This window comes from Lycium ferocissimum, chromosome 6 (assembly GCF_029784015.1).
Source record: "Lycium ferocissimum isolate CSIRO_LF1 chromosome 6, AGI_CSIRO_Lferr_CH_V1, whole genome shotgun sequence".
Taxonomy (NCBI): Eukaryota; Viridiplantae; Streptophyta; class Magnoliopsida; order Solanales; family Solanaceae; genus Lycium; species Lycium ferocissimum.
The window spans coordinates 18,217,706-18,226,625 of record NC_081347.1 but is presented as its reverse complement, the minus strand read 5'-3'; positions in this window follow the sequence as shown (position 1 = coordinate 18,226,625).

Genomic DNA, 8,920 nt, shown 5'->3' with positions numbered 1-8,920 from the left:
CAAAAGAATCGAGGTCTCTTCGAACTAAAGCGGCCCGATTCTGTTTGGTGGACAATAAATTATATCGCCGATCTTTCTTCGGACCTCTAGCAAAATGCTTGGGACCCGGAGAAATGGATTATGTAATGAGCGAAGTCCATGACGGAACCTGCGGTAACCACTCCTGTGTCGAAGCCTTGGTTCGGAAGATTATCAGAGCAGGGTATTACTGGAACCGAATGGAAGAGGATGCGAAAAGCTTTGTCCGTAAATGTGATGGATGCCAAAAGCATGCGCCGATGATACATCAGTCGGAAAAGTTACTGCACCCGGTCCTGTCCCCTTGGTCGTTTATGAAATGGGGAATGGATATCGTCGGTCCTTTACCATGGGCCCCAGGTAAAGCTCGTTTTATCTTATTTATGACTGATTACTTTTCAAAATGGGTTGAAGCGCAGGCTTTTGAGAAAGTTAGAGAGAAGGAAGTTATTAACTTCATATGAGACCACATTGTTTGTCGGTTCAGCATCCCAGCCGATATAACTTGCGATAACGGACGACAGTTCATTGGTAACAAAGTTAATAACTTCCTCGAAGGGTTGAAGATCAAAAAGGTTATGTCAACTCCGTATCACCCGAGTGCAAACGGACAGGACGAATCAACGAACAAAACCATAATTCAAAATCTGAGGAAATAGTTAGAGACATCAAAACACAAGTGAAAAGAAATGCTATCGGAGGTATTATGGGCCTACAGAACGACATCAAAATCAAGCACGGAGAAACGCCATTTTCCCTGGTCTACGGGGCCGAGACTTTAATCCCCGTAAAAGTTGGAGAGCACAAACGAGTTAAATGAAGAGGCTATGGCCGTACAGCTTGACTTAATAGATGAACTATACGAGAATGCGCTGGTCCGTTTAGCAGCTCAAAAGCTGCGAATGGGAAGATAGTACAATCGAAGGACGAACCTTTGATATTTTCAAGTTGGGGACTTAGTGCTTCAAAAGATTACCCTGCACACTAAAAACCCCGATGATGGAAAGTTGGGGCCGAACTGGGAAGGACCATATAAGGTAACCGGAATAACGGGCAAAGGATTGTATCAGTTGGAATCCATAGACGGTCAACAGCTACACAATAACTGGAACATGGCGTATTTGAAGAAATACTATTGTTGAGGTATGATCAGTTAACCCTTGTGATTATTCTAAAAATTCTCACCTATCCTTTTTCCAGAAGTCACATTGGAATAAATTCTGAAGGTATTAGATCTAGGTCTGAAAACACGTGTTGCACTCTTTTTCGTAGCTCGATTTTGTCTCGAAGTGAGTTTTCCGATAAGATTTTTAACGAGGCAACAAAAGACAACGTGTTACCCTATAAAGACGAGGCTAAGTGCCTATAAGCTCGAAGGCCAGCTAAATACCGAGGACTAGATATTTTTCAGCATCATATTTTGAATAGTGTTTCCCCGTTCTGTGGACGAACAAAATACTAGGGGACAAGATATACCCACACTGCGAAGAAGAGCTCATCGAAGAAAAAGAAGAAACGACGTTAACATTGAAACAATTTTTAAAATTTGTGTTTTTTGTAGCTACCCGAACCTCCTGTACTAGGTTTCAATGTAAGGGCCAAACGATCGAACGAATCGTGCCCAGATAGTATTGCAACGGTAAGAGCAGAAGGGATCGAATGAAGTCCGTATGAGATAAAATTTGAGAATTAGCCGAACCTAAAAGGCACAAAGGTTACGATTAGCCGAACCTAAAAGGTTACAATTAGCCGAACCTAATCCACTAAACTCAAACAGTCGAAAGAAGGTCAAATAATTAAAGAGCTCGACTTGAATGCCCAAGGTGATTCGGAGACGTCTGAATTCACAAAGCATAAAAAGGCCCCGCGGGTAAGCCATCTATAAGTCTTCGGTCAATACAAAACCGAACAAAATAAAGCCCACGACCAATGAGTTAAGATTGACTCGACTTTCTAAGAGAAACAGATGAAAGGCTTAGGGCCGAACCTCAGTCACTCATTACGAAACAAACATTAAAAGCAAATATAATAAAATGTACTCGACTCAAAGATCGAAGAAAATGATGGCAAAAAGGAAATACGCATTTCATATATGGCATAATAAACCGAAGCTTTACACTTATGATTTTTACATAGATCAAAGACAAAAACAAAAAGGCTCGTACAGGCCCTATTTTACTCGGTATGAGAAGAACCCGAGTTCTCAGAAATGGTCTCTTCGGAATCATCTTTGGAGCTATCCTCGAGAGCTTTCTTAGCCTTTTTCTCGATTATCCTCGCATTGAGTATGCGAGTCGGGATATCTTCCATACCCCGTTCAACCTGCTCGAGTGTAACTGTTACACCCCGTAGTTCTGTATGTTGAGATTTATAAGTGTTGGTTGCTCTAGGTGTGGACTCTAGAGTTTTCTTCAAGGATATATACGATTAGATGCTCTTATCTTATGTTTATGCGGGTTTAAGTTCATATAATAAGTTACGGAAGGATTGGAGGGCAAGTGAGCCCAGGGTAATTAAGTTTGTTGGATCTTGAAGAAAATATGAGGGGAAAATTATGCCCTACTTGGAGAAAGAATATCTTTTAGTATAAGAGGAGTTTGGGGTAAATCAAAAGCCTAAATTGAAGTTCATGAAGTCTAGTTTCCAACGAAACAAACCGTTCGTCAATAGGACATCGGAGTAGAGAGTTATGAATGTTACAAGTCAGGCCACCAGAGCACAAAATTGCTCTTCGCGAACACGACCACAGGGCCGCGAACGCGAAGAGTGTTAGGTATTAACCCTTCGCGAATGCGACCCAAGGCCGTGAACGAGAAGGGCAAAGTCTAGGTCGGTGAAAACCGACTCTAGAACTTTATATATAGGGGATTAACCCCTCATTTCCACTCCACAACACCCCAAACAGATCCCGAACCCCCTGGAAAGTTCTCCTAACTTCCACCCATCAAATTGGATACCAAATCAAGTAAAATCTAGGAACCAAGGCTCGGGTAGCGCATAATCGTGGTTATAGTATCGTTTGGCAGTGGATTTTGACGTGGATTCAAAGTGGATATTGAAGATATTGCTGTTTTAACAAGAATAAGGTATGAATCTCTCCTTACTAATATTATTTTTGATTTATTCATGAAGATAGAGTGATTAAATGGTCGTATAATAAATTTGTTGGTTGTGGAAATTGGAAAAACGTCGTGAGGAATATTTTATGGTACATAGTGTTGGAAATGATGTTATTGATGCTGATATTGTTGTTATTGTTGTTGGTTGCTGAATTGAGATTTCAGGCTAGGCATATAAACAGAGGAGATGCTGCCGAAATTTTGGCAGATTCTAGAAAGATTTACTTGAAAGCTTAGTACAAGTATACTACGATGAGTCTAACAATAGTGTGAATCCTCTTAAAGGTAGACTTGCGAGCTCGGACGAATAAGTGTAGATAATTGGAGGCTGAACAGGTATGTTAAGGCTCATCCCTTTCTTTCAAAGGCATGATTCCTATGTTATGATCTCATAAATGATTGTGACAATGATGATGACTCTATTCTAGAAATTCCAAAGCTATGATTTGAGCGCATTATGAAATTATTGAGTCATTCCATAAATCCCTGTATCTTACTTATTGTTGATTGTCTCACCTCATGTTACTCGTTCCTTCGAGGTGAGATATGGCGAAGATAATGATTCTATTTTCAGTGCTATCTAAGTTCATGATTCTCGAGACTCCCATGACATCGTCGATTTCATCTTACGATGGTTGATCCTTCAAGGAATGATATAGTAATAATGATAATGCTAATGATGATGTTGATTTCATTTATGTATTTTTATGTATATGTATTTATGTATGAGTAATTTAGATATACACTGCGCCTACATGGCCGGACAAGACCGTGCCTTAATGGCCGGACAAGATACTATATATATATATATATATATATATATAACACCGCGCCTACGTGACCGGGCAAGATAATACCGGGCTTAATGGCCGGACAAGATGCTATATATATTTCACCGCGCCTTAATGGCCGGACAAGATGCTATATATATTTCACCGCGCCTTAATGGCCGGACAAGATGCTATATATATTTCACCGCGCCTTAATGGCCAGACAAGATTCTATATATATCGCGCCTTAATGGCCGGACAAGATATTATATATGTATATATGGAAAAGTCTTTTTTTAAGAAGGTAAGCATGCACGACATCCGCCTTAAAAAGGCATTCAGAGGCACAGGTTGATCTCTTGTATATTACTTTATCTGATCTCTTTTATATTACTTTATCTTCATACTTTCATTATGTTATCTTCCACGTTCGGTATCTCTTACTATGTTACTATTCATGCCTTACATACTCAGTACTCCGTTGGTACTAACGTCCTTTCTTGTGGATGCTCCGTTCATGCCTGCAGGTTCAGATAGCCAGCCGAGTGAGCCAGACCAGTAGGACCTCTTCCCAGTTCCAGCCAGCAAGCTCTATTTGGATCGGAGCTACAGCCTTTGGTATGCTAGTTTGATATGTACATATACGGGTATGAAAGGGCCTTGTCCTGTCTTTTCTACACTCTGTATTCCATAGAAGTCTGTAGACAGTGTTATGTAGCCGTGATGTTATGCTGCCTCATCGACGCTTGTTTGTTGTACCGCACATGTCGCGGCCTAATCGGCTTGCGCTGCTACTCTCAGTATTTATGTTTACATGTATGCTTTGGCCGTGAGTTCTCGAGACGATGTTTCTTGTGTTGATTGTTTAGGAGACAGTATAGCTCAGTTGTAGATTATGTATGGGCCCAGGTTAATCAGTGAGAAGTAAATGCGAGCATAGGAGTGCTTGGCTAGTAGTGGTCAGGTACTCGTCACGGTCCATGGGTACCGGTCGTGACAGTAACCCTCGGGGATTTCCACCGTTCATGTTCAACCAAGAGCGTAGAACGAGCCTCGGTGGTCTCTATATCTTTACAAACTTCCTTCAGGTCGACCTGAGCTTTTTTTAATTTCTCTTCTAGCTCGGACTTCATGTCACTCAGAGTGATCCGAACCTCGTTGACAGATGCCAGTTCGGTCTGAAGAGCATCATTGGCTAGAACAGCGTTCTCGAGATGACCCTTAAGCTCATCACTGATCCGGGCTCGCGTCTCGACCTTTTCTTCGATTATCCTCAACTTCTCCTTCTCGGCAGCTCTCTCAGCTTTGAGCTGTCTGAACTTTTCTACCGTTTTCTCAGCATCGACCTTGACAGAATCAAGCTCTTCCCTTAGTTGGCGATAGTAGCTTTAAACTCGCTAATTTTGGTAGCAAAGTCAGCATTCTCTAGGTTGAGGTTTTTGTTATCCCCGTCCAGGAGCTCGTTCTTTTCTACATCATCGAGTTTAGCCTTTAAACGAAGATTCTCAAATTTCTTGCCTCAAGCTAGGATTGAAGATTCGGGGGAGCGATGACCAGGCTTAGCTGATCCTCTTTTTCTCGCAAGAGAAGTTTGAACTTCTCGGTCTCTCGGCCTTGAGCATCTAGCTAGGCCTTCAAATCATCCACCAAGTGCTGGGCTCGGACGAAGCCTTCATTCACAAGCACAACGCTCTGCAAACGTAAAATAAACGAAGATATGAAATCGACAAGCGAAGATAAAGAATCATACATCGGATGCTTTAAAGATACGTAATAATACTTACCCGATTGCCGGTGTGCATGACCTCATTTATAAGACACTGCCACGGGAGTCCTTCTATCTTCTCCTTATCCGAATCTGAAACAAGAGGTCTTAGAGAACTAGCAACCCCCACAGGGCGAGATAAAAAGCTGCAGTCCTCGGGGACGGTGACCACGGCCGACCTAGTCCTCCTCGGCTCTACACTCGAGGCTGGAAAAATATCTATAAGTCTAGATCTCGAACCTAACTCAGTAGACCGGCTGACAGCCCTCGTTGCTCGAGGAATACGGAGGTGACTGAACCCCGAAGCTTCCGCCGTAGCAGGAGGAGTATTGGCAAACATATCATCAAGGTTCTCCTGTTCCGAAGAGGGAGCAGGAGAAGAAGTTGGAGTTGTATCAGCCGTTGTCGGTATCTCGGCCACAGTAGCTTGTTTGCCACTTGAGGGCAGGTTGGTAGCCGACGTTGTTTCTACCCCTCGAGTGGTTTCAGCCCTTTAAGCCGTCTCGGCCCCTAAAGTTTGGTCGGCCCTTCTAGGCCTCTTTACCAAGGGCGCCTCCTCGGGTGAAGCGTCACCTGTAATATCAATAAAGTCAACAGACCTTAGTGAAATCGAGCTTGGATATACCGGTTATTGGGAGGAAAGGAACCTTATCCTCCCCGCTTTTGATCGGGGGTCGGAACCTCCACTTCTAAGCTTATCCTTCCTTTTTAGGTTAGCTTTTCACTATTAAACAAATCGTAATCAGAAAAGTGGCATAAATATTTCCTCAAGTATTTTGGCTCGGTTAAAAGAAGTTTCTTCAGTAGGACCAATTCACGATTTGTCAACTCTCTTCTAGTTTCCATTCTTGTTATTTGCTAATGCATATCATTATTTACTCGTTACTACCTTATATTATGATAAAGTCTAATCACATATCCTATCCACCACTTACAAATTTAATTGTTATCCACTATTTGGGGGTAAACACTTTTTATATTAGTTTTTATTTAGTAGAGTTCATAGTATATGCATTAATAATTTTGTCATATTATCTATGCAATATTAGTAAAATTAGTTATGTGAAAGCTGAATGACAATTGTGTTCGTCAACTATAAACATATCGTTTAAGAAAATTATTTATAAACATTTTTTGTTTGGACGGACTAATCCTAACACAAATTAATTTTCATATGAATTTAGTTTTCCTTAAGATGACGTTCATGAAAAATATTAAAACCCAAGTATGTGGAGCTTGTCATATAATTAACTATTAAAATAAGGATCTCTCCCTCTTTCGCACCATCCTTTAAAAATAAGAGAAAATAAGATCTTTTACTCTTTTACAATTTGAATAAATGAAAAGGATATTTTCAAATCTCTTATGTGTAAACATGAAAACCTCTCGTAAAAAGGACATAAAACTAAAAACATTTAGTAAATGAGCTATAAAATCATCTCTCTTTAAATAGGCACAAAATTTCATTTTACAACACTTTTTGATACTCTTTTTCATAATGGATCTTACACCTTCCCTCTAATCCATTCGAGTCCGGAGCCTAAATGGCATAAATTTGCCACAAAAAAACCAAAATGGTATGCCTTTTTTTTTTCAAACCAAAATGGGTATTTCGTTGGATAACCAACGAAATACCCGCATCTTGCTTGTTCATGCCCCGAATTATTTCAAATAAATTTTTTTTTTTTTTTTTTTAATTTTGGTGCATTTTCGTGAAATGTTTGAACGAAATGGCATTAAATTTTTTTTTTTTTTAATTTTCGTTTATACAAAAAACGAAAGTAAAATAAAAATATTTTTGGCCTATTTCGTTGGACTACCAACGAAACAAGGACAAATTTTTTTTTTTTTTTTAATTTCGTTTTTGTTAGCCAAATTGTTAGGCCAAATAAAAAAAATATATATATATCTTCAAAAAGTACGCCCCCCTCGCGGACTTTTAGTTGTGTTGAACTAAAAGTCGCATTTTAGGAGAACAGACTTTAGTTGTGTTAAGTAAAAGTACGCGGAGGGGGCGGACTTTTAGTTGTGTTTAAGTAAAAGTATGCGGAGGGGCGACTTTTAGTTATTCATACGAGAACCATACATATTGCGGACAAACTATAAGATTTTATTATAGCCAACCAAACCAAACACGTAATGTTGATAACCAAATTCATATCAACTTTTCAACATTATTATTATTAAAATTGTACTCGGTTTCTACACGTAATGGGCATAAAAGTTTGCCCATTAAATTTTGCCTTATAAGGCAAACTTTTGTTATACTAAGGAAAACTTACGCCTTATGGGGCATACTTTTAGTTATGTTTTATGGGACACACTTTTAGCTAAGGCATTACTAAAAGTTTCCCTTGAAAAGTTAAAAAAAATATATATATGCTTCAAGGGAAAGTCTGCCCCCTCCGGCAGACTTTCGTTGTGTTCAACTAAAAGTACGGAGGGGCGGCTTTAGTTGTGTTTAAGTAAAAGTACGCCGGAGGGCGGACTTTTAGTTGTGTTTAAGTAAAAGTACGCCGGAGGGCGGACTTTTTAGTTATTCATACAAGAACTATACATATTGCAGACAAACTATATATATATATTTCATTCATGTACCAATGAAATAGGATGAATATATATATATTTTTGTTTCTTTTGATGAGTATCCAATCTCCACATATATAAAGATTGAAATATTGTAAAAACATGAAGTAACTTTGAACTATATGTAAAGCAATTTTCTTAGAAGGACAAAAGAAGAAAAACGAAACGAGAGAGTGGAAGTAACGTCTGACTGCAATCGTTGCCAATATGGGCTGTTGTGTCTTCCATAAGAGATAGGGCTTCCATTATTGCCATGGCACCAACTAATATTTTTGTACTTTATGATGCGATACGTCATTTCTAGTATTCCACTTCCTCGACGGTAGGCAAATACTTATCCGCATTGAGTGGGAAAATGTTATTCATTGAGATTGGATACTCATCAAAAGAAACAAAAATATATATATATTCATCCTATTTCATTGGTACATGAATGAAATATATATATATAGTTTGTACGCAATATGTATGGTTCTTGTATGAATAACTAAAAGTCGCCTCCTCCGGTGATTTTATTTAAACACAACTAAAAGTGCGCCCCCTCCCGGCGGACTTTTGTAAACACAACTAAAGTGCCCCCTCCGGCGGACTTTTTAGTTGAACACAACTAAAAAAGTCTGCCGAGAAACGTACTTTCCTCGAAGCATATATATATTTTTAAC